The 24585-nt window shown below is 28.6% G+C and overlaps 1 long non-coding RNA gene across 1 annotated transcript in view; it reads left to right on the top strand.

The window, feature by feature from the left end:
* LOC142645432 (uncharacterized) overlaps window positions 1–18825 on the top strand; it is a 59367-nt gene extending 40542 nt beyond the window's left edge. The window contains exons 4-5 of the long non-coding RNA XR_012846560.1: window positions 2690–2957; window positions 18671–18825. This is a non-coding gene — a long non-coding RNA (uncharacterized LOC142645432). The remainder of the gene's footprint in view (window positions 1–2689; window positions 2958–18670) is intronic.
* Window positions 18826–24585: the final 5760 nt, after the last annotated feature.

Here is a 24585-nt window from a genome sequence, read left to right as displayed (position 1 = left end):
CTCTCTCTCTCTCTCTCTCTGTTTCTGTCTTTTGTTTTTCATTCTGTAATCGATAGTGATGATGATCGGATGGATATTTTAGCTAATCCGAAATGGCTGGATGACATTCAATGGATTGAATGTTTGTTTGACAATTGAACATTTGTGACAAATCTTTTTCTGTAAAGATTTTCTTTTGATTTCCGAGAAAATTTTCCAAAAAAATGACCAGAAACAAAAAAGCATGAAGCTTTTCGTTCCATGTTCCATTTCCCTTTTGCTTCAAATTCAGATCTGTCTTTGGTGTTGTTCTTGTAAAATCGAATGATGATGATGGTGGTGATGAAACAAGATGTGGAAACAAAACGGGCAACGAAATAAGTAGAAAGAAAAAGAAAACAGCCGTAAAAAACTCTAAAAACTCTAGAAAAACTAGAAAACTAAAAATTTTCTGTTCGATTGATACAGCCAAAAATTGAGACAAACATCATTAATTTTAATCAACCTTGCCAACTTGTCACACACACACAAAAGCAAACTAACATAGTAAAGTAGTTCTTTGTCGTGGAAATATAAATTTTTTTTAAGGGAAAAAAAATCTTGCTTGCTTTTAGCTTTGGAGAAAAACGAAAAAGAAATTTGAAACATTGATGGACCAGGACACACATTCATTGCAACATTCATTCATTTTCGTTTTAAATATCCCCAAGTATTCATTCATTCAGTTTTTGTTTTTTTCTGTTACTTTAGTTTCGAGAATAACAGTCAGACAGAGAAGAAATCCTGAAAAAAAATATCTGACAGTTCAGTTAAGTTTGAAACGTGAAAAAGAAACTGTTATTATTATTTTTGATGGAAAAAAGAAAAGAAAGAATAGATTAACACAAAACATCCTAAGTCTCAATTCTTTTTTTTCCTGTCAATCAAATATAAGGTCTATGGATTTCTCTCGCCATCGATTATTGACATGAAAATCGATTTTCTTCTCCTTTTCATTTCTCTCGTTATCTCTCTCTCTCTCTTTCCCCCTCAGCATTATCATATCCAAACACCTGTTGACATGATTTCATTTCCAAGTGATAATGATAATCCATTCATGATTTTCAGGTCAAAAATGATTCCACTTTTTTGCCAAAATGTGATTAATTGATTTTTTTAAAAAAAGAAATTTTCAATCGATATTTGAATAATTTCTCTGTGTGTGAAAAGTGACAATGATGATAATGGTGATCAATTTTCCTTCGTTTTTTTTTTTTCGTAAATGTCATCATCATCATTCACATCATTAAGTAGCTAGGCTAGGAAGTTTGTAAATCATTTTAAAAAAATGCGGTTAATGTTTATCTGGATCATTACCGGGGAATGGATGAAAATAGTTAGTGTGTATGTGTGTATCATGTATGTACAAATAGTAAAAGTAAAAGTGAAATGAATGAATGAAACCATGATGATGATGATCATAAATTATCATTGAACTTGACCATGAATAATTTTCTCATTATTTTCTCTCTCTCGTTTTATTATGATCATAATGATGATGATGATGATGGAGATTATCGTTGTTGTTGTTGTCGTTTTCTCTTGTCATCATCATCATCATCATTTTTTATAAATAAAAAAAATCATTAACACCATCATCATCATTATTCTATTTTGAGGTTTTTTATTATTATTATTATTATTATTATTAATCACATTTTAATGTGGAAATAGTCGGTTTTGTTTCACTATATAGTTTCAACAAGTTTTTTCTTTTTTTTAATCACAACAAAATTTTTTAATTGATTAATAACTGTTGTCATTTATCAGTTTAGTTAAACGGATAGGCTAAGATTAGATTAGGTTAGGTTAGGTTAACTTGACTTTGGCTATTCTTTTTGAAAAAAAACGAAAGTTCTTAATGAATTATGATCATCATGATCATCATTAATAATAATATCGTTGAAACAGAAAAAAAACTTGGTTTTTTTTTCTTTTGTAAAGATTCATATTACACACACAAACACAGAAGCCATTATATAAACATTGAAGATACTTAAAAGGCATTTTTGTTGTTGTTATTTCGCTCAGCGAATGGGTTAAATTGTTACGAGATGATGATTATGATGAAAACTAAATAACAAAATCAACTAATACAACACACACTTAACAAACAACTAATCATCATCATTACTTAACATTGTTGTTGTTGTTGTTGTTGATGATAATGATCATCATCCACAATAATAATAACCGAAACTAAAAAGCGTTTGCAAGAAAACAAAAAAAAAAAGATTAAATGTGGTTAACTTTCCAATAGACTTTTTTTTATTCTATCATTTTTCATTAATGATTGTTTCACGGTGGATTTTCTTTCTTTGGAAAATCTGGAAAATCCTTTTTGGTTGTTATTAAATTAAATGCTTTTTTTTGGCTCCCCAGCAAAAAACGGAACAAAAAGGATTAAAATTGGATAATTGGATTTGAAAAATGTAATGTATCTTATTTCTCTTCGGTGTGTGTTTGTAAGTGTTAAAAGTGCGAAGAACGAGTGGAGGGAAATTCTTTGTTTGGTTTTGATTTATCTCGTGGGAGAAATCAATCAAAACATATATCTTTTCCGCAGAAGAAACAAACCCAATCATATGCTATATTTCAATGAATATTTTAACCGGAATTTTGAAATTTTAGACCAAAACCATAGTCTAACCTTTTCTTCTTTTAATTTCAGGTATTTTTTTGTTTGTGTCGAATTGCTTACACCAATTACAACTTGCAATGGAAATTATCATCATCAGTGAGTGACCAGTGTCCAGTGAAAAAAATGTGAAATTCATTTCATGATTTTCAGTGCGTGTGTTCTTTGTGTATATGTTTTTCGTGCAATAAGTGATATTTCATCGAAAGAAAATCTTTTTTTCTTCATTTCAACTTTTGAAATCTTTTCAACAAAAAATCAAAATCAAAATATCGATTTTTTCAAATGAAAAAAAGAAAAGGTAAGTCATGATATTGATTTTTGAAATTTTCGTTTGTTGTTTTTCACTAAAACATGTTCCATTTCTCGTATCTTGTTCAATCAAATCTCATTGAATCTTTTGAATCTCATTGAATTGAAAAAAAAACAATATTCAAATCATCAAACTCCTCCTAACTTCTACATTTTATTTTCATTGTTATTCGGGCGAATTGAATATTACGAAACACACACACAAGCACAAGCAACATACAGCATTCCTATTTTTTTATTTTTCACAGCCAGGATAATGATAAAATGATGATAATAATGTGTGTTCTGAAGCGCAAGAATCTTTTTTCTTCGCAACCAAAAACACACACAGAGAAATGAAATGCTGAAAAGAAATTCAATTTGAAAATTTCCATTTGAATTGAATTTTTTTTTAAATTTAAAAATTCAGTCGAATGAAAGAATGGAAAAAATGAAATTTCATTTCAAATGATAATGATTGCTTCTTTCATCATCCACATCATCCACATCAAACATTCGTGGCCAGACAACAACAGAAAAAGCCGGGTAATTTTGGGCGACATCCGAGAAAAAAAGAATGAAAAAAATGATCATTTTTTTAAATCCCGAAAAAAAGAAACTAAATGAACTAACCCCTCGATGTTTTCTTTCGTTTGTTTGTTTGTTGATGATGGATAAAGATTTTCTTCTTCCTTCTCTCTTTCTAACCATTCATTCATTCATTTCAGTCAATCATCACATCCACAACCAAACATCCACAACTAACCAATCAACCAACCATTTCTTTAAATAGTTTTTTTTCCCTATTCCATTCATTTCAAAACAAGCCGGTGTATCTCTGTTTCTTGTTCTTGTCGTTGTCTTTTTTCTTCAATCATCATCATCAATGGCATTGGAAAGAATTTGCATATTTCGTTTCATTCATTTCATTCTTTCCTTGTTTTTTTTTCTGTCTTTTTTGTTTTATTCAATTTATTCTTTCAATTCAAGTTTTTTTTTGTTTTTTAAAGTTAAAATGAAATTTTTTTTTTGTTTCATTCGAATCTTCTCTGTCTCTTTCTTGACAGTCAAACAAACAAACGAACACTGTTGCATTGACCGAAATGAAAATAATGAAAAAAAATAATAACAATAGGCAATTGAAAGATGCAAAGAATGAAATAAGAAGAAACTAGAGAAACAAGAAGAAAAATATAGAGAATGACATGATGTGATGAAAAGTTCAATTTCAATGTTGAAAATTTCTTTTTACGAATGTTGTTGTTGTTGAATGTTGATTATATACCTTACCATCATCATCATCATCCATTGATCTGATCTCTGATCTCTCGAAGACAACAATCAAATCCAAATCCTGCCAATTTCAAGTTGAAGAAAATGTCTTCTTTTTTTTCGTGGAAGAAAAAATCCGATTTAGAAATGATATAACCCGATATACATATAGGTTTGATTTTTTTTTCAATATTTCAAAAATATGAATGTTTTTCAATGGAAACAAAATCTTGTTGTTGTTGTTGTTGTTGTCCTGTTGCCTGATCTTTATTTCATTTTCTCATCATCTTTGATTCATCATTCATCTTCTTCATTCGTTTGTCAAAAAAAAAAAAAAACGAATGGAAAAACAAAAATTCATTTTTGCTTGCATTTTTTTACAATGATAATTCTCTTTCTTTCACTGTCAGTTCGATAGATTTCTATCATCATCATTCATTTTTTTGTTTTGTTTTTTTCATTCTTTAAACATATATACAAAGTGAATGATGCTGATGAATTTATTCAGATGAAGAAGAGGAGGAGGGGAAGGAATTAGTTTTTTATTTTATCATTTTTGTGTTGCATTTCTATTGTCATTGTCGTATCATTCGATTGAGAGAGAGAGAGAGAGAGAGAGAGAGAGAGAGAGAGAAACAAAATTCTTCGAATCGAAAATAAGCTATAATTTCTTTTTCTTTTTCACTGAAATTACAGAGATCTATATTTACCATATATATTCAGATGGATAATCAAATGAAAATTATACTACATTCTTCGGTACTAGAAAAAAAAAGAAAGATAAAGTTATGATTATGAACATTTAGATTAAGAAGATTCTGGCTTATTATTTTTGTTTTTTATTTTTTCGTTCGTAAAATAACATCCCACTTTACAATACAAATATTCACAAACACTGCAATATCAGATATCCAAAACATGAATTTTTGTTTTTCGCCATTCGTTTCTTTATCTGGAACCAAACCAAAAAAAAAAAAAAAAAAAACGTGAAAATCTCAATATGTCTATTATACTTTTCAATCTCTCTTTATCTCTGTTTTGAATAACTATAATAAACACACACACACTAGAATTTTGATATTATTATAGACGATTTTTTTTTAGTTTTTCTTTGAAATGATGATTGATCATCTGTCGAATCTGAATGTTTGTGTGTTTATTTTTTTCTTCTTTCAAATATTATTATAACGATGATGATGATAATAATAATATCAATCCAAAGGGAATTGGAAAAAAAACATAAACACTAGATCAAAACTAACACTATAGAAGAAACCTTAAGAAACTGTATATGTGAAGTGAGTTTAGAAGAAAATCGATTCAATTTTTTTTTTTTTGGTCCATGTCACCTCTTCTATAATGGCAAAGAATAACCAGAGATGATTTTCTCTCTTCTCTCTCTCTCTCTACTGATTGATTCATCTTGAATCGATATAATCTAATAAACACACACACAAATATCAATCAATCGATCAATCAACCATATGATAAACAATCATCATCAATAAAATATCTTTATTTATTGACGTTTTTTTTTTCATTTGAACAAAAAAACAAACAAACATATTTCTTTTGTTTTTGTTTTTAGTTTTTAATTGGAAAAATCAGCAATCAATTTGCCTATGATGAATTTGAATTTCGTAAATTCAATCTGATTGATTGATTGATTGATTGATTGATTGTCAATTTTTTTGATTAATATCTTAATTCGATGAAAAAAAATATATATTGTCAACCCTGCGACTATAGTTTGTGTGTGTGTGTGAATTCAATTGGTTAATGAACTGAACCGAACTGATGATGTGAATACGAAAAAGTCTACAGCCTAAAAAAAATTAATTGAACTGAAAGGTCACCATTAATTACTTTAATCACAAATTATCATTCACAAATAAATAAACACAGAAAACATTAGCAAACAAACTGGTTAAGGTTATTCATGAATCGATCACGAATCACCTTGCCCAGAATTGGAAATAGAAAAAAAAAAATCAAGTTTTCATTCACCTGATGATTAGCATGTGTAGATAGCAATTAAAGATGTAAATGTTTTTTTTCTCTAGTTTTTTTTTTGCTAGTCAAATTTCCAAAGAAATAATTACTGTAATCGTTTTTTTCGTTTTTTTTCTGTTTTGAAATTTAATGATAATGAAAAACAAAAAATTTAACCCTCTTCATTCCATTTGGTAACATCTTCCAGCAACGAATTCTGGGCATCTAATTTTTTTTTTTTGATTTGAAAAAAGGGGTTTTGACTTTTTGTATATCGCTTTAAGGCTTTTCTCGTTTTCTTTCTTTGGGAAACAATTTTCATCGATTGATGAATCGAAAAAACTTCGAAGAGAAAAACAAAAAAATTGACCAGTAATTTTCACCCCTCTCTTCCTCCACCATTTAACCAACGATATTGGTTGGTGTTGTTTGTTGAATCGATTTATGATTGAAAACAATGATGCAAATCCAAAATCGAATCAAACCAAAAAGAATTTGGATCGATTTTTTTTCTGCTTTCTTCCACTTTTTTATCTTTAACAATTTCTGATTCCCAAATAACAAACAAGAATGAATGAATAAAAATGTACAGCTGTTATTCCTTATTCTCAACTTATTTTTTTTTCTGCTGTTTCATTTCTGTTTTTGTAACCAATATCGCCAAAAAAAAAAAAAACGAAAAAACGAAACAAAAATATCTATCCTGTAACAGCAATATAGTGTGTGTGTGTACAGTGGAAAATGTACCCTCATTGCTTTGTCTAGGCTTTTTTCTTGTTTCTCGTTTCATTTCGTTTCGGTTTCATTCAAGTTTCAGTCAAAAGAAAAAAATGGAATGAAAATGTTCCTGCCTAGAATGATGAATGATCTTTTTTCGGTTTTTTCATTCTTTTCAGTCGAAAAAAATAGAACGAATACTCGAATCATCATTGATGATGAACAACAAACATTCAATGGTTGAAACACACATACAATAACAACAACATCGTCATTTCCCACCACCACCACCATTTTCCACCCACATACCCCCTGTCCTGTTTGAATATTTTTGATAGGGGGGTTGATTTTGTTACCCATCTAGAGAGTATTACCACCACCAATACCACTATGTTTGCTTATGGTTGATTCACACCCCTATAATATTTTTCGATTTTTTTTCTGAATCTGAACATCTAGAATAGAGATGATGATTTTGGTTTCCTGAATGAAAAATTATTGAATTTTTTACATGATTTTTTACTGAAGAAATTCATCATTTAATTATTATTGCTTGTTTCAAATGTTTATAGCCAAAAGAATCGTTATTATTATCATCATATTTCACAACCAAAACAACAACAAAAACATGAAGAAAATGTGGATTTGGAATTCTGCTTTTGTATTGTTTGTTTTTGAAGAAAGATAGATTTGATTTCACTGTAAATGAATGAATGAATGAATGAATGAATGGAAAGAATCTGATACTTTTAATGAAAAAAGATATATCCAATATGCAATATAATTATACTTTATCATCATTCTGAATGAATGAATGATGTGATGTGGGATATAATTTATTGTATTTTATCCTGATAATTTACTTACTTACAAGAAAAAAATTATAATCTAAAAAGATTTTGTTACAAACACACACGGAATGAATGAAGAAGAAAAAAAAAATGATAAATTATTTAGTTTGTTGTTTTACAATTATCATTAAAGAATCGGAATTTTTTCCATTGTTTTTGTTGTTTTTCCATTGTTTTTGTTGTTGTTTTCGTTTTCGTTTTAGTTTTTGTCTTGAAAATTGATTTTAAGTCAAGTTTTTTTTTCATTTTGAAATTCAATGAAAAAAAAACACGAAATTCCCACAAAACAGAAAAAAAATACATTCTGGTTTTCATGAATTAATGAAATTCTTTCTTCTTTTTTCTTTTAAAGAATATTCTGTGTGTGTGTGGTTTTTTTTCTTTTCATAATTAATAAGAATTCTTATGAAATTTTTTTTTCGTGCGTATGTTTTTCTTCTTGTTGACATTACTGTAAATGTTTTTTTTTAGTTTTTCTGTTTCTGCCTTACAATGTTGAACACACAAAAATTATTTTGTAATTTTCATTTTCTGTTATATCATTATTTGCTCTCTCTCTCTCTCTCTCTCTCCCTCTTGACATTTGTCTTTATTTCTTTCTTTGAATGATGATGATAATAATGATTATGCAAATATAAAATGTACCACATACAAACAAACAAACACACACAAACAGAATAAAATAATGAATTCAGTTTGGTTGGTAATGATAATAATGATGATGAACATGAAAATGTAAAAAATGAAATTATTAAAATGTCACTCATTATATAACCGTTTGGGTTTTTTTTTTGTGGTGATATGTTTATTTATTTATCATTTGTCATTTCGTAGTATTTTTTGTTTTGCTTTTGTTTTTCTTCAGAAATTCTGTAGGAATTCTATTGTTGTTTTTTAGGGCAGAATTTTATTGATTTTTCTGATTCAATCAAATTCAATTTGTGGATGATGATGATGATGATGGATCGAATTATCATCTTTGATCCATGTTTATCATTAATTTATTCAAGTTAAGTTAGTTTATTTTTTATCTAAACACAATCCTCTTAACGAATGCAACTAAACTAAACTATGAAGAAAGATTCAAACAAAAAACAAACATTTTCTGGTTGGTTAGTTATAACTATAGTGTGAATCAATTATATGCTTTTGTTTTTTTTTCTAGTTTCGTTTTGTTCAGTTGTTGTTGTTGATGATGTTTGAATAAGTGTGAAAAACAATCATCATAATCATTATCATCATCATCATCATCATCAATGGAAAACCAGAAATGGAATAAAGCAGAGAGAGAGAGAGAGAGAGAGAGAGAGAGAGAGAGAGAGAGAGAGAGAGAGAGAGAGAGAGAGAGAGAGAAAAGAGTCATTAAGGCTTTCAGAAAATAAGCAATAAAGATCATTTTGTGCCAAGATCTTTTCATTGCTTTGATGGTGGTGGTTACTCTTTTCATCACCATAATCATCATCATCATCAATAGTGTACCACACACATATATAACCATATCAACACTATTTGTGGCTAAACTTATAAGTCTTAAGCAAATCAAAATAATGTTGATGTTGATGATGATGATGATGATGAAAATACTTAATGTTAAAATAATGGCAATGAAGAGTAATTTTTTTGTTTGTTTTGTTTTGTTTTGTTTTTATTCGGGTTTCAAATGTTATTTGGTTGTTGTTTTTATTCATTTGGAATGAAACAAGAAAAATAAAAACATTATACAATTGGTTGGGTTGTTTGCTTTCGATAATGACAATGATCATCATCATCATCATCATCATGATAATGTAAACGATGTGGTTTACTTATATAACCGCAATCTAAAAACAACAACAAAAACAAAGATTCTTTTTCATTTTTTGTGCAAATGGAAGAAAGGACTTTTTAGACTAAAAAATCAATCTTTAGAATCTAATCTGATCCTTGATTTGATTTAATCCTTTTAACTTTTTGATTGAATATTTCAGTTTTTTTGAGTTTGAATCGATTCAAAAATGTTCAAAAAGTTCATACGGATAAAGTAAATCAAAAAAAAAAACCAGAAAATGGATGGATTTTTTTCCCCAAATTCTGTTCTCAATTTCTTCCATAATCTTCTTCATCATCGACCTTAGCCAGCCAAAAATAATCAACAAAAATAACCTCGAATAATGATGATGGAAATTTGGGAAAAAAAAGAATGAATGGGAAAAATGCATATCCAAAAAAAATAATACAGTTTTTCTTCTTTTCGTTCTTCCTTTTGGTTCATAGTCAAAGCAGCATTTTGTCGAGAGATATGTACGGTATTTTTTTTCTTCTTCTTGGTACACACATTTACAAACAACAGAAAAATAAAATACGAACCCAGGCACACAGTGTGATGATGATGGTGGTGGTAACAAAACCAAAAACCAAACAAAGATAATTTGCATTCACTCAATATTAATCATTTTTGACTGTTGATCATTTATCATTTTTTTTTCTCTTTTCTCTCTCTCTCTCTCTCTATGTTTTGTTCGCGTCATCTTTGTATTTTGTTTTTCATTTTTTTTTTCTTCTTCATCTTCGTTTTTTCCTATTTCCAAAAGGTGGGTGTATTCTTGAATCAACTGGAGGGGTAAAGAAGGGGGACGAATGATGATGATGATGAGGGAAGAAAAAAAATAGGGAGGATGTGTGGATGAGTTTGGTTTAGTTTGGTGAATGCTTAGCTATAGCAGTATTAGTAGCAAACATTTGACAATAATAACAAAATGAACTTGGATGGCCAAACAACCAAACAACAGAAAATTGGACAAAAAAAAAAAACAAAACTGAAATGAATGAACCAAACGAACGAATCCAACCATAGAAATAATGAAAATATCCACCAACCAAAAAAAACCCAAAAAAGTATAGTGTTTGGTTTGTGTTTTCCAGGATCCAACATTTTCATTTGTTTCATTTCAGGACCTCAAAACGATTTTTTTCTGGTTTGGCTGATGTTTTTATTTTTCCTATTGAAAATAATGGGTGTAACATTAGAGACAAACATCTACCAAGCAGAATTTTATTTCGTTTGTTGTTGTTGTTTGGCATTTTCCCCCACCGAAAAAAACCAGAACCCCCCCCCCAAAAAAAAAAATCCATTCACAAATAACTAATATTATTTGGGTTTGGCCACCAAACATTTCGGTGGAAATTCAAATGAAACATATGCACAGAAAAGCAGTGAAAACAAAACAAACAACCAAATATGTTGCAATTCTGTTGGAACGAGAATTTCAAGTATTCAGATTTTTTTATTTTCACTGCAAAAGATTCTTGTAGCATCATTATTTTCGTTCGTTTGTAAATTTATTCACAAAAAAAAAAAAGAAAGAAAAAGAAAATTTGAATTTTTTTTCATCAATTTTTTCTGCCTTTCTTTCTTTCTTCTGCTAGATAGACAAAACGAAGAAGAATACACCAGAAAAAATTCTTGAAAAGAATAATTTTTCTTCTTCTCAATTCGTGTTTGATCACAATATGAAATGATGAAAATTGAAAAAAGAAAAATTCTTTTTCCTTTTCATTCGTTTGACGAATGATGTTTTTTCGATGTCGAAGACGAAGAAAAAATCCTACATTTTTCTTTGTGATTCTTTTGTTGCCTACTTGGTTTGTTTTTTTTTTTGAGCAAACAATCCATCCATAAGAATCAATCAAATTCTTTACAGAATTTCGTTTTTTTCTCTCAATGTAGAATTCCAATTTGATGATTTTTTTCCTAATTGTTTTCTCAATTTCCATAAAGTCCAATGAAAAAAAAAGTTGACATTTTTTTCAACTTGTTGTGAACAACAACAACAACAGTGCCAACAACAACCGATCTAACGAAGAAAAAAAAATCTCAAATTTCAATTGATAATCGATTACCGAATCGGCTGGCCAATGGCCACCTGTTTGACTTGTTGTTGTTGTTGTTGTTGTTGTTGTATAATCTTGTTTTGAAATTCTTTTGAAATTCTTTTGCATTTTCTTGTTTGCTAATTACTCTCGCATACACTCGCACAATGTATGTCGAATTGACAATTTTTTTCTTTTCTCTGGTTTGGTTAACGTAATTTTCATTCATGCAAGAAAACTTCAAACCATACACGAGCCATCATTGGTCATTTGGTTATAATTAAGATTATAATCAAATTATATTTTCGAAATCGATTGTCAATGGTTTGTGAGTGAGTGAGTGAGTGAGTGATGACGGTCAAGGTATAATTCTTTTAAACCGAAAAGAAGAAAATTGAAAATTGAAAATTGAAAGTAGAAAACCAACAATGACCAGTGGCTTAAATTTTTGTTTTTTCTTTGTTTTTTCTTCAAAATTAAATGAATGAATGAATATTCTCTGGTGGTTGATTTTCGAGAACAAAACAAACATTGTTTTTTTAAAAAGTCATTAAAAACTCATAATCTTTTCTAAGAAAAAAAAAGAAAAGAAAATTCTAGTCATTAACGATTGGTAAAACAAATGCTAAAACCGACCAAAGTAAAAAATAAAAAACAATTAATGAATGAAAAGTGGTCAAAAAAGAAAGAAAAAACATTCAATTCGTCATTGTTGTTGTTCTGGTTGTTAGGATTGTCAACACAATGTAACGGAATTTTCAGTTTTTTTCTTCTTCGTGTTTTCATTCATAATCATTAACACTTGACCATTCATGTTTTTCTATTCGATCAATGTCTGAAGGTTCTTTTTTTAAGAAGAAAAAATGTCCCGGAAAAAAATGTTTGTTTTTTCTGTTTCTTCAAAATTTTCCTTGACAGAAATGAAGATGATGATGTAAAGAGCAACAAGGAAATCCGTTTTTTTTTCTGTTGGAAAAATGTCAAATACATTATGTTTCCGTTTTGGTTTTCTTGGTTTGAATGTTTTGAATTACTTAAACAGTCATCATCAAATGATGATGTGATGACCAAAATGATGAAATTTTAAAGAAAAAAATGAAAATTCCAATAAAAAAATGGAATTTTTTGGAAACTTTTTCATTTTTTTTCTTTCCAATTCATAAATGAAATCATCATTGGATGGATTCATAACTTTTATTTTTTTTGCTGGTTTGGTTTGCACCAAAGAATCACTAAATGTTTTTTTTTATTTTTTTTCTGGTTTGAAAAAACAAGAATCTTTTTTTTTCTGACTCTTTAGTTTCCTTTCTTGTTATGGATGAAAATTTTGTATTTTTTTTTTAATGTTTAAAATTTGTTTTTCGTTTCGAGAACATCCACTGATCAAACATCCAAAAAAAACATCATTTCCAACCAACGGAGAAAAATGTGTTAATGATTATTTAATTGAAAATTAAACTTTTTTCGTTGCTGTTGTTGATCCAAGCAGAGAAACAACAAATAGAAAAACGTTACTATAGTGCAGCGTTACTGTATAACGAAAATGAAATGAAATGAAAAAGCTAAAAGCTTTGAAATAGATAAAAGTAATGATAATAAACGAAAACGAAAAACATTGAATGTTTTTAGTTTCTAGTTTCACATAGTAGGAATTTCATTTTTTTTTTTTTTTGGTCACTAAGGAACCAGAATTTAGGATTTTTTTTTTTACTTTCTGTTACTGTTACTTTCGCTAAATGATCCAGATTGTATGATCCACTCTTTTTCTGATTCTGATTCTGTATTGAAAGTTTGATTTCCACAACAACTCGCACACCACACCATTGATGATAATGATGGTGATGGGTCATCATATACGATTTGGTTTTGTGTTTAGTTTGGTTTGCTGTTTTAGTTTGATGAAAGCTTCATTTTCATCAATTTAATTGACAAACTTTTTCATTTTTCTGTTTCAAATAGGAAAAAATCGTGCCAAATAAGATTCAGGCAATGTATGTTTTTCTGGAAACATTTTTTCCCCCATAAAAAGAATCGAAAGGAATTCTTAAATGATGATATGAAGCAAGTGTGAAGGAAAGATTCCGGATTCTTTCATTCTTGTTTCCGGCCCTGTATATATGGTTCAATTTAGTTGGTTTTTTTTTCATCATCATTGGAGATATCAACGAATGAATAAATGGAAAAAAACCAAAAGCAACAACCGAAGAAGAAGAAGAAAAGGAGATCAGGCTCAATGGTATTCTCTCTCTCTCTATTCTCTTCTCTTTTCTTCTTCTCTTCTTGACAAAAAAACTCAATTAGAATTCCAGACCATAGTGAGTGAGAGAGAAAAAGTGAATAACTCAAATAGACTCCGATAATCAAATAGGCAAGAGAGAGAGAGAGAGAGAGAGAGAAAAAATTAACCAAAACGAAAATTCTTGAATAGAATTTTGGGTTTCTTTCTTTCTTTCTTTCTTTCGGTGTGTGTGTGTATGTGCAAAGAATTGGATAGATCAAGCAACCCAGAAAAGAAGAAGAATCGAAAAAAGAAATTATATCCCTTTTGGAAAAAAAGCTACTGAATTTCATCATCATTTATTGGGTGTTGAAAATGGAAAGAAAAAAAAACCGAATTGAATTCAGGAGTGAATCGAATGTGTAAAAAGAAAAGAAAATTAGCTTTCAAATGCAAAGAAAGTAATGGTGTACGGTTGTATGGCCGGAATATAGTGTTAGCATTTTATTCTGTTGTTGTTGTTGTTGTTGTTGTTGTTGTTATTCTGTGTCCTGAAAACCCAAAAAAAGAAGAAAATTAGCTTCGAAATTATCAGGTTTTTACGAGACACAAAAATTCAGATTTCGGATTTCATTTATTTCGATCAATTCAATTGATTTTCTATGACTATTTTTAGATTGTTGTTGTTGTTGCTATTGTGACATTTCAATATTGTTATTACTCAATTGAGTAATGGATTCAATTTCATCAAAAAAGAAAATCATTAGAATATTTCTATTGAAATGAAATATCGATCTTCATTACACCGACAAAACAAACAGAAAAAAAAACAAAATTTTGATTGATTCGATTGAATTTTTGCTTTTGTTTGGGTTTTTTGGGAAAAATTCTTAATTTTTTCCGGGAAATTTTCCCGTCAATGATGATCACATTCAATTCAATTCATCAGACTTTATAGATCTGAATTTTTTCGTTTGTTTCCTCTGACGACTACTACTACGATATATATTTCGTGACAGATTGTCAATCACAAACACACACATCAATCAACCAAACCAAAACCGAAAAAAATCTATCATGATTCGATTTTTCTGTTGTTTTATTTCACACAAAAAAAAAGATTTACCTGAAAAACTAACCTGCCTACCTTTTCTCTAAAAAAACATACGTTGAACTTTTTTTTTCGCTGCTTCAAACAATCATTATCATCATCATCATGATGGATATCTGCTGTACAGCCAGAAATAAAAGAAAAGAAAAAACTGAATGAAATTTTATCCAATACCCGATACTATTGTTTTCTTTTTTTCGCTATCGTTATAAATAATCAAAATGATGATGATGATGATATCCTTTATTTTTCTGTTTTGCATTTTGAATTTTGCATTTTTTGGATATTCTTCAATATGATGAATATCCTATATATGCAAAAAACAACCAACCAACCAAACATACACCATATCTATCAATCTATTATTATCATTTTTTTGATTCGGGGCGATTGTTGTTGTTGTTGTTATTTTGGTTGTTGTTGTTGTTGTTGTTGTTTAGTTTAGGTTCGGTTGTTGTTGTTGTTGTTGTTCAAGTAAACAGGAAAAAATGAAACAACAACAACAACAACAACGACTATGATGATGATGACAATCCAATATAATTTCCATACAGGAATTTTCTTTTTTTTTCGTTTGTTCGTTTGGTTGAAAATGATATTTTGTGTGAAGGATGTACGCTTGAATATTGTAGGAAAAAAGAAAAAAAAAGTTTTGGTGTATCATCATCATCATGATATGGTGATAGGGATAAAATGACAACGTTTGGTTGCCTGAATTATTATTATTATTACATTCTAGCCATGTGTGTGTGTATGTGTAACCTGTGATTACCTGGCTATCCATTCAGGCCATTTCTTTTTTGTTATTATTTTTTTTTTGCCTTTATCCAGACGCACGAATTTATTTTTTCGTTCGTTTCATTCGTTTCGTTTGTTTGTCGCTATAATGATAGACTTGGTGTGAGATTTTTTTTTTTGCATTGCATTTTCCGTGTGTGTTTGCTGTGAATACTTTGATGATTATGGATGTGTGTGAGTGTGGTTAGTGAATTTCGATTGGCTTTTTTTCTGTTGTTGTTTTGGTTGTTGATGAATTTCCTGAAGAAATACATGTGCTAAAGGCGTGTTTTATTACCTGAATATTATTTTTTTTTTTCCTATGGATATTCACAAAAAAATATGATCAAAAGAATCTTTCTTTCTTTTTTTGCAAAACGTAAAAAAAAAATAAAATTCATTGTCATTAACAACAAACTAATGATGATTGTCACTTTTATTGTTGTTGTTGCCGGAAACTTTTCCTTATTGAGAAACTTTCCCATTGAGAAACTTCCTTCAAAAATTGATTTTTTTTTTTTGAAAATCGAGAAAAATCAAAAATCAAACAGAATTTCCATCATGTATGATAATGATGAATTGTGCAAAAACTAAAAGGATGATTTCAGCAAAAACAAACGGAAAAAAATCAAAAAAAAAAAATTTAAATAAAGATATAATTAGGTTTCTCCATTATATTATCATTATCATCATCATTAGATATTCTCAATGATTATATCTACATTATGTGTGTGTGTGTGTTTGGCTAGTTTAGGCGTGTGTGTTTGTTTCTGGTGTTTGTTTTGTTTTGTTTTTTCTGTTCATTTATATTATCATTATTCTTTATAAATTCAAATTATACCTGATTAACTGTTGATTCAATCTTGTTTTACGAAAATTTTGAATGATGATCATTGCATGGTGATGATAATATTATCCTATGTATAGTTGGTTAGTGCAAATATCTAACGAAGAAGAAGAAACTCTCTCATATGGAAAAAGATGACAAATGACTTTTCAAAAAGGTTTTTTATTTTTGTTCGCCTGTCTTCCTTCATGTCATTATCATCATCATCATCATTTTCTCCTGTATTCTGCGCTTTTGACAAAGCTCATTTGTCTTTGTTTTGTTTTGTTTTTCTTTGAATTATTATTATTATTATTGTTGAATAATGTCATTTTTGTCACTTAATAATTCTTTATTTTCGGTTTTGGTTTTTGATTTTTGGCCTTATGAAAGCTGCATTTTGGCTGCATTTTTGGCTACATTCAATATTTTCAAACACTAACAACGAGAAATAAGAAAAAGGAAAAGATAAAACCGAAATAATTGGGTTAAAAATGACATGTTTAGAAATCAAAATTAACCAAGGATTACCCTGATTGATTTTTTTTTTTTTTTTGTTTCATCAATAATAATTATCCATTTTTAATCAATCAATCAATCAATCAATCGATTGCAAAGTGAAAAAAATGTTTCAATTCTCTCCATTTTAATTCGACAGTTTTTTTTTGAAAAAACTAAAAACTTTTTTCTTTAAAAACAGAGACGGAAGAAATGAAATGAAAACAAGATGAAACAAAACAGAGAAAAAAACTATATTTGAAAACCATAATTATAATCATCATTATTATCATCATTTCTACTGTTTTGTTTTTTATTTTCAAATATTACGTCATGGATAATAATCATTATCATCATCATCCGTGGTCTAATGATTCAAGGTTTTTTGTTTTGCTTTTTTCTGTTCGGTTTTTTCGCTACTGAATTTATATTACATAATGATAATGATGAAACCAACAAAACTACCCTACGCACGATGCCCAAAGAAAAGTTTGATTAATAAATAAGTTTTTTTCAATGTTTTTCTATCGGGCAACTTGTAGCTTTTTCTTGGCCGGTTTTTATCTTGTTCGAGCAACAGCCAAATGAAAAAAAAAATCTCCGAAATCGATTGACTATTGATTGATTGAATGATTTTCGATAAAAAAAACAGTTGAGTGGCAAATAGGAAATTGCCCGAATCAATGGTCTGTGGTTATATTTTGTCATCAAGCTTTTAAAATGACAAAAAAAATTTCATTGCCTAACATTATTGTCCCCCTGTTATCCTCTTCTTCTCCCACCACCACCACCATCATCAATGTGTGGCTTTTTTTTCACTCGTAGAAAAACTCACTCTTGTATTTGAAAGCCAAAACAAGAAAAAAAAGCCATTTCGGAAGCTATTAAATTAATGACATCATCATCATCATCATCAATTTAATCGACCCCCCCCCAGAACATTAAATAAATGAATGAATCGGTGATTGAAACAAGACCGAAATTTTCTTCAGAAAAACCAAAACCGAAAATAAAAAAAAAAAAATCTTTCCATCAAGCGTAGGATATCCATTATGTTTTGATGATGATGATGATCTTTGATGTTATCATCATCATCATCATCATCATCATTAAGATCAACACATTGTATCAATAATGATGGTAAATAAAATTAAAATTTATAGTTTTGAAACACGTGCCATAATCATTATGATGATAATAATGATCATTTTATTTGTTCAAGATCAAGGTAACAACAACAACTACAAAATTCAGTAATAATAATAATGATGTAATCATTAAACAAGTAAAGATTATCTTTTGATTATCATCATGATGATGTTACTAGGATGATGTTCTTGTTGTTGATGATGAACAACATTTGAACAAGTTTCATTCATTCATTCATTTCTGGCTTACTTAATTGAAATTAATGATGATTATGATGATGATGATGATGATGATGGTGGTCAATGATAATTCATTAGGCATTTTTGTGTTTTCAAGTGTTTGAAAGGGAAAATCTTTCATTAATGTTTCTTCTTTATTTTGATTTAAATGTTTTTGTTGATTATTCTGTTAAATTAATTGATTTTTTTCTTTTTTTTTTTGTTCTCTTTTTTCTCACCTGTAGATTGATTACCTGGTTCGTTTTTTTTTTTTTTGATGGAAAAATGAAATACCTTGGCCTGTTTTTACAACCACCATTATCCAGTGGAATAAAAAAACATTTTTGGATTCGAAGAATTTTTTTTCCCGGGAAATTTCCAACGTTGTTATTGTCATTATTTGATTGTTTTTTTTTTTTTTTTTGTTAAATAAAAATCTTGTAATTTTTTTCTAAAATTCTTTTTTAATTAAAATCAATAAAAAATTCATTTTTTTTAATTACAAAAAAACCTTGTGTATTTTTTGTTCCTGTTTTTCTTTGTTTTTTATCATTCACTTTCTTTCATGGATAAAAAAAATACAATCGGATCTGTTCTGTTTTCAGTAACAAATATCAACGATAATTTATCATTCATTTAACCCTTTCCTATTCATTCTTGTTTGGTTCCCATCCATTCAGCATATGACATTTATGCAAATAAAAAAAATAGACCAACAAACAAGCAAAGATAATAATGATGATGATTATGAATAAATTAGTCATTTACAAAAAAAAAATATGGTCAAGTTTTATCAAATTCGTTTAAAGTATTCCAGTATGAATGACATAAGGACATTTCGATTTGATTTCGATTTGAATTTTTGATTTTTCCTTTTGGCTTTTTTTTATATTCCTGTGGAATAACTACAACAATCAAAAAAAAACATTGATGAATGGACACGAACCAAGGAAAAAAAAACAACAACTTCTTTGCTAAAAATGATTATGATTACATATATGATCAACAACACCCTTGTGAATGTTTCGAAATATATTAATAATTTAGATTTGATTGATTTGAATTTGGGAAAAATATTTCCATTATCATTATCCTGATCATCAATGGCATCAATGGTCATTCATTTTTTGAATCAATAATTTAAGTTTTTTTTTTTGCAACAGCAAAATATGAATATCATCTGCCAATTGAAAACAATGATATTTCGAAATTGACATTTTGAAAATGATCAAATACCAGCTCAAACCAAACGAAAACATTGATTAATTAATTTCATTTCATTTCAGGGATCAATAACATCAGAAGTTTCTTGCTGAATGTTTATACAATGTTTTCAACAACAACAACAACCCAGAAACAAGAAATTCCAACTTTTATGTTTCTTTGATGGTTGGGGAGATTCGTAAAAGTTCTGAAAACGTAAAAAAATGTACGAAAATGTTACCAAACGAAAACAATTAATCATTCGATTGGTCCCGTTGTCATCATCATCATCAAGATCATCGATATTTTCTCTTATCATCATTTGACATTTATGTTTGAAATGTTTCATTTCGTTACGTTTTGGAATAGTTTTTGTATTTCAGCAACAAAAAAATTAATGAAAAAAAACAAGAAAAGAAAAGAAAATTTCATTAGAAAAATCCAATATTTTTTTTTTTTGTTTTGTTTCGGAAACTTTTCCCCAACTTTGAATTATATGTGTTATGAAACTTTAACCCAGAATATTCTTTACTTTCTTTTTTTTGTTTTGTTTTGAGTTTTATAACATTTTAACTTTGTTTTTTTCTGGTAAATTTCCATGGTAATAATTTTGTTTTTGTTTATTATTCTAGTAAAATTCCGATATTTTTTGTTGTTGTTTTTGTTTTTGTTTTACAAGAATCGAATAACAACAAACAACGACATTAATGATGATGAAGGAAATCGATCTGATGATGATCTTTGATAGTTGAATGTTTCTGGTGTGACAATAATCATTATCATCGAGGGAGAAGAAAAAAAACTTGTTTCGAAAAAAAAATCAATGGTCATTGAATCTCTGGCCGGAAAGTTTCTCTGGAAAATTTCCAAATTTTTTCCCTCTCTCTCTCTCTCTATCTTTCTAGCTGGTATTATTTTCCGAAATTTTGATCGATGAGTTTTTTTTTTTGTCAATGGTAATCCATTCCAAAACCAAACCAAAGATTCGAAAAAATCAATAGAGACAATTACCGAAGAGGGAAAAAAGTGTCAAATTGACAATGTTGATTACACGAGCGAACAAACGAACGAAAAAAAAATAGTTTATTGATGGGAAAACAAGACAGAAAAAAATTCAATCATCAAATGTTTTAATCGATGATGACCCTCAGATCATATCATAAAGCAGATCCAGAACATCATCAACAACAACAATGGTGACAAGACAAATCGGTTCCAAAAAAATGTATCTGGTTTATTGTAATCAGCGACAACAAAACTTTGTATCTTTTCATGTCACCAAATCAAAGTTTCGTTCGTTCGTTCGTTGGTTGTTGGTCTTTTTTTGTTGGATTGATAGATGGGCTAATAAACCATAACAACAACAACAACAACAAAAAACTACCGAATAACAAATGTACTTTATCATTGTTTATCATCATCATAATCATCATTTATTTCCATTTTTAGGATCCTGGTTTGTTTTGCCTGTCTAGTTTTTTGCAAGTTTCACGCGCTCGCGTTACAATGTTACAAAAACGACGTAGACGGTCACAAAGTGATTTATGTCCTTTGGTTTGGAGATTTTTTTCCCCGAATGAAAATGGTAGAAAACAATACGAAGAGAATGAATGAATGGGGCAAACCAGAAACAGAAAAACTATGTACAAACGATAATGATGACAATGGATCATCTATACCGGCAAAATAGAGGTGTTTGCAGTCATCATCATCATTATTATTTAGTTATTTAGTTAAAATTACCACCATTAGAAGAAAATCTCTCTCTAGCTTAATCATTTTCCAAGCTAATCATCATCATAATCACTGTTTAATTCACAAAATTTCATTCAATTTTTTCCTCTGTTGTAAATTCGAGTAGTTCATTATATTCACACACAGACAAAGAATGATGTTTCATGTTGGATATCATTTACATAACAATTCCTATCTAATTGATTTCATTTTTGGTTGTTGTTGTTGATTTCTGATTTTTGATTTCAATGATGAAACCACAAGATAGATAAGATGGATTAGTTTCTTGTTTCGTTTCGCTTTTTCAAATGTTTTTTTCCCGATGACAAATTGAATTTGTATCTTTTTTTTCCAGCAATGAAAAGATTGAATTTTGAATTTTTTGTTTTCAATTCACTTTTCAAATCAAAAGTCAATATTTTTTTTCCCTCGTTTTTTTCCATTTTTAAAATCCTGATTGAAAACATTTACTATTGAGTGATGATTAGTGATGCTATAGATTCAAAATCCACTATAAAGATAGGTTCAGATAATAACCAGTACAGAGCTAGATTGACTTCAGCTTTTTTTCAATAAACTACAATACAACAACGATAACGAAGGAAAAAATTTTTTTGATTGACAGGTCACCAAGTACGATATACACACGATATATTGGCATTGTTTGTTCATATTTTCCAATCTCTCTCTCTCTCACTCACTATATATTCGGAATCCCATATTATTATTTTTTGTTCTCTTCCAAAATCCAATTCAATCGATCATCATGTTGTTGTTTTTATAGTGTCAAAGTTTGTTACGAATCGATCCATTCAAGGTTTCCAATGAAGAGAGAGAGAGAGAGAGAGAGAGAGAGAGAGAGAGAGAGAGAGAGAGAGAGAGAGACTTTATTATGATATTCTTTTTTTCAATTGTTTTTTTCCATTGGAAAATAAACAAAACAAAAAATTTTCTTCAAATTTTCGTTATGGTTATCACAATCCTTTTAATGATGATGATGCTTAATCCTGAACAAAAGTTTGTGTAGGATATATCAATGATGATGATTTTTGGTTTGTGAAGATTCGTGAATCCATGATTTTTTTTTCACAATTGTTGTTGTTGTTGGTTGTTGTTGTTGTTAAAAAAACTTTCAAAAATCAAAAATGACAAATCCGCCCTGTTCAATATGAGTGTTTTGTGTGTTTGATTGAAAGAAATCAACAATTGTTGTTGTTCGATGTTTGATGATGTTTGATGTTTATGAAATGTCAATGCAAACAAACAAACTTTTGAATGGAAAATGTTATTTTTTTTCGGGGGAGGAAAGAAAGAAAAAGATGCAAAAAGGATTTGAAAATTCAAATTATTAACACTTTGGCTTGTCAAGAAAATGAAGAAAAAAAAAATGTCAATGTTGAAAGCAGAAAGAATGAAAAAAAAGGCGAGAAAAAAATGAACAAGTATTTCAGTCGGATTCGTTTGAAATTTTGTGATTTTTTTTCTGCAGTTTCAAGTAAAAAAAATCCATTGAAAATCCATTGTTTGAAACAAAACAAAACAAATACACATTACGGGTATTAAGGGCGAGAAAAACACAACAAAAATATCAAAGTCATCATCAGGGAGAAATAAAAGGTAAAATATATCAACAAAATTCATATCAAATCAACATTGTTTCCAGTAAAACGAAAACAAAAAAAAAATTGACAATAATAATGATCCATAGGAAGGGGATGCGTTAATGATACGATTTTCATAACAAAATTTTTTTTCATTTCCAATTCGGTGCAGGTTTTTTGTTTTTGTCGTTTTTCTGGATGGCAGTGAGAAGAAGAAGAGGATAAAAAACATAATCCGATTTTTTGAAAACATTTTTGAGTTTTCTGTTTCTTTCTTCACCGAAAAAAAACCGCCAATATGTATCATCGATCAATTGACACCCGGAAATTTTTTTCGGATATTTTTTTTGAAGCCGGTAATTGAACAACAACAACAACAACAAATCGGTTTTCAAATTGAGAATTGAATAAAAAAAATTTTTGAATCATAAATCAAATGATGATGATGATGATGATGATACAATTGAATCCGAAAATGATGGTGGCCATTTATCAATTTTATTGATAAAATATGTTTTCAATAATGATCCAGATTTTGTTTTCTGGTCATTTTGAATTCAAATTAACCCAGTGTTGTTGTTGCTTTTTTTGTTCAAATTGAAACAGTGAATGTCTCAATTTGTTGTTTTTTTACACTGTCCGATTGTGTATGGTTTAATGGTTTTATCATCATCATTATCATCATGGTGCAAAAACAAGAAAAATTAGTTGTTATTCATTCATGCTGTGTGTGTTTGTTTGTTTTTCTGATTTCAAGGATTTCCTCTTTTGTTTGGCCAACTATGATTGAATTTCCCTTGAAATCCAAATCAGTCAAGTTTGATTCCAAATGGTAAATAATAAATTCACGAACTGTTAATGGCAATTGAAATTTCTTTGGAATTTTTTTTCCGGAAACAAAAAACACTGTTAAAAAAGATTAATTCATGCAAATCATGTGTTTGTTGCGATAGGGTTATGGTGATGGAACAAGCAAAAACAACAACAACAACCATTTTGTAATCAAAATAATAATAATTCATCTCTGGATGAATTTACTATAGTCCAAAAACATCCCAAATTTTCATTAATGAAACATTATTAAAAACAAAATGATCATTTTCGTTTTGAATCAGAAACAAAAACAAAAACAAAAAACCACATAATAAGAATAAAGATCAAGATTCATATCTAATAAGATTATTTTTTGTTATTATTTTGTTTCGTTTTGGAATTCATTCGATCGAAAATAAAATGATTGCTTCGATTCTGTTGTGATTAATTCTACGATGATAATGAAAATTATTTGTCACGTTTCAAACGTCTTATTTCTTCTTCAGTTGAAAATGATCCAGGAAGACAAATGAATGAAGAATTAGAAACCAGAAAAAAAAACTTTCTCATCATCATTTGAAGTTCTGGTTGAATGCTAATTGTATTTCGATAATAATCGTAAAATAATAATAATTTGAAACAAACATTTGGAATCGCAAAATGATTTCCCCAAAAAATTTTCAAATTCTGTACAAATGAATATCAAAACGAAAAAACCAAGAAATTAATTCAATCGATCGATCGATATAATTTGTAACCAACAACCAACCAGTGTCATCGAAAATAAATTAATATTTCAATTCATCATT

The sequence above is a fragment of the Dermatophagoides pteronyssinus genome, unplaced genomic scaffold (assembly GCF_027571235.1).
Source record: "Dermatophagoides pteronyssinus isolate colony J.1.1.1.1 unplaced genomic scaffold, Derpt_VIB-CSIC_2022.12 sq0011, whole genome shotgun sequence".
Classification (NCBI taxonomy): domain Eukaryota; kingdom Metazoa; phylum Arthropoda; class Arachnida; order Sarcoptiformes; family Pyroglyphidae; genus Dermatophagoides; species Dermatophagoides pteronyssinus.
The sequence above is the reverse complement of the archived record's forward strand: the minus strand, read 5'-3'. Positions and strand labels throughout refer to the sequence as shown.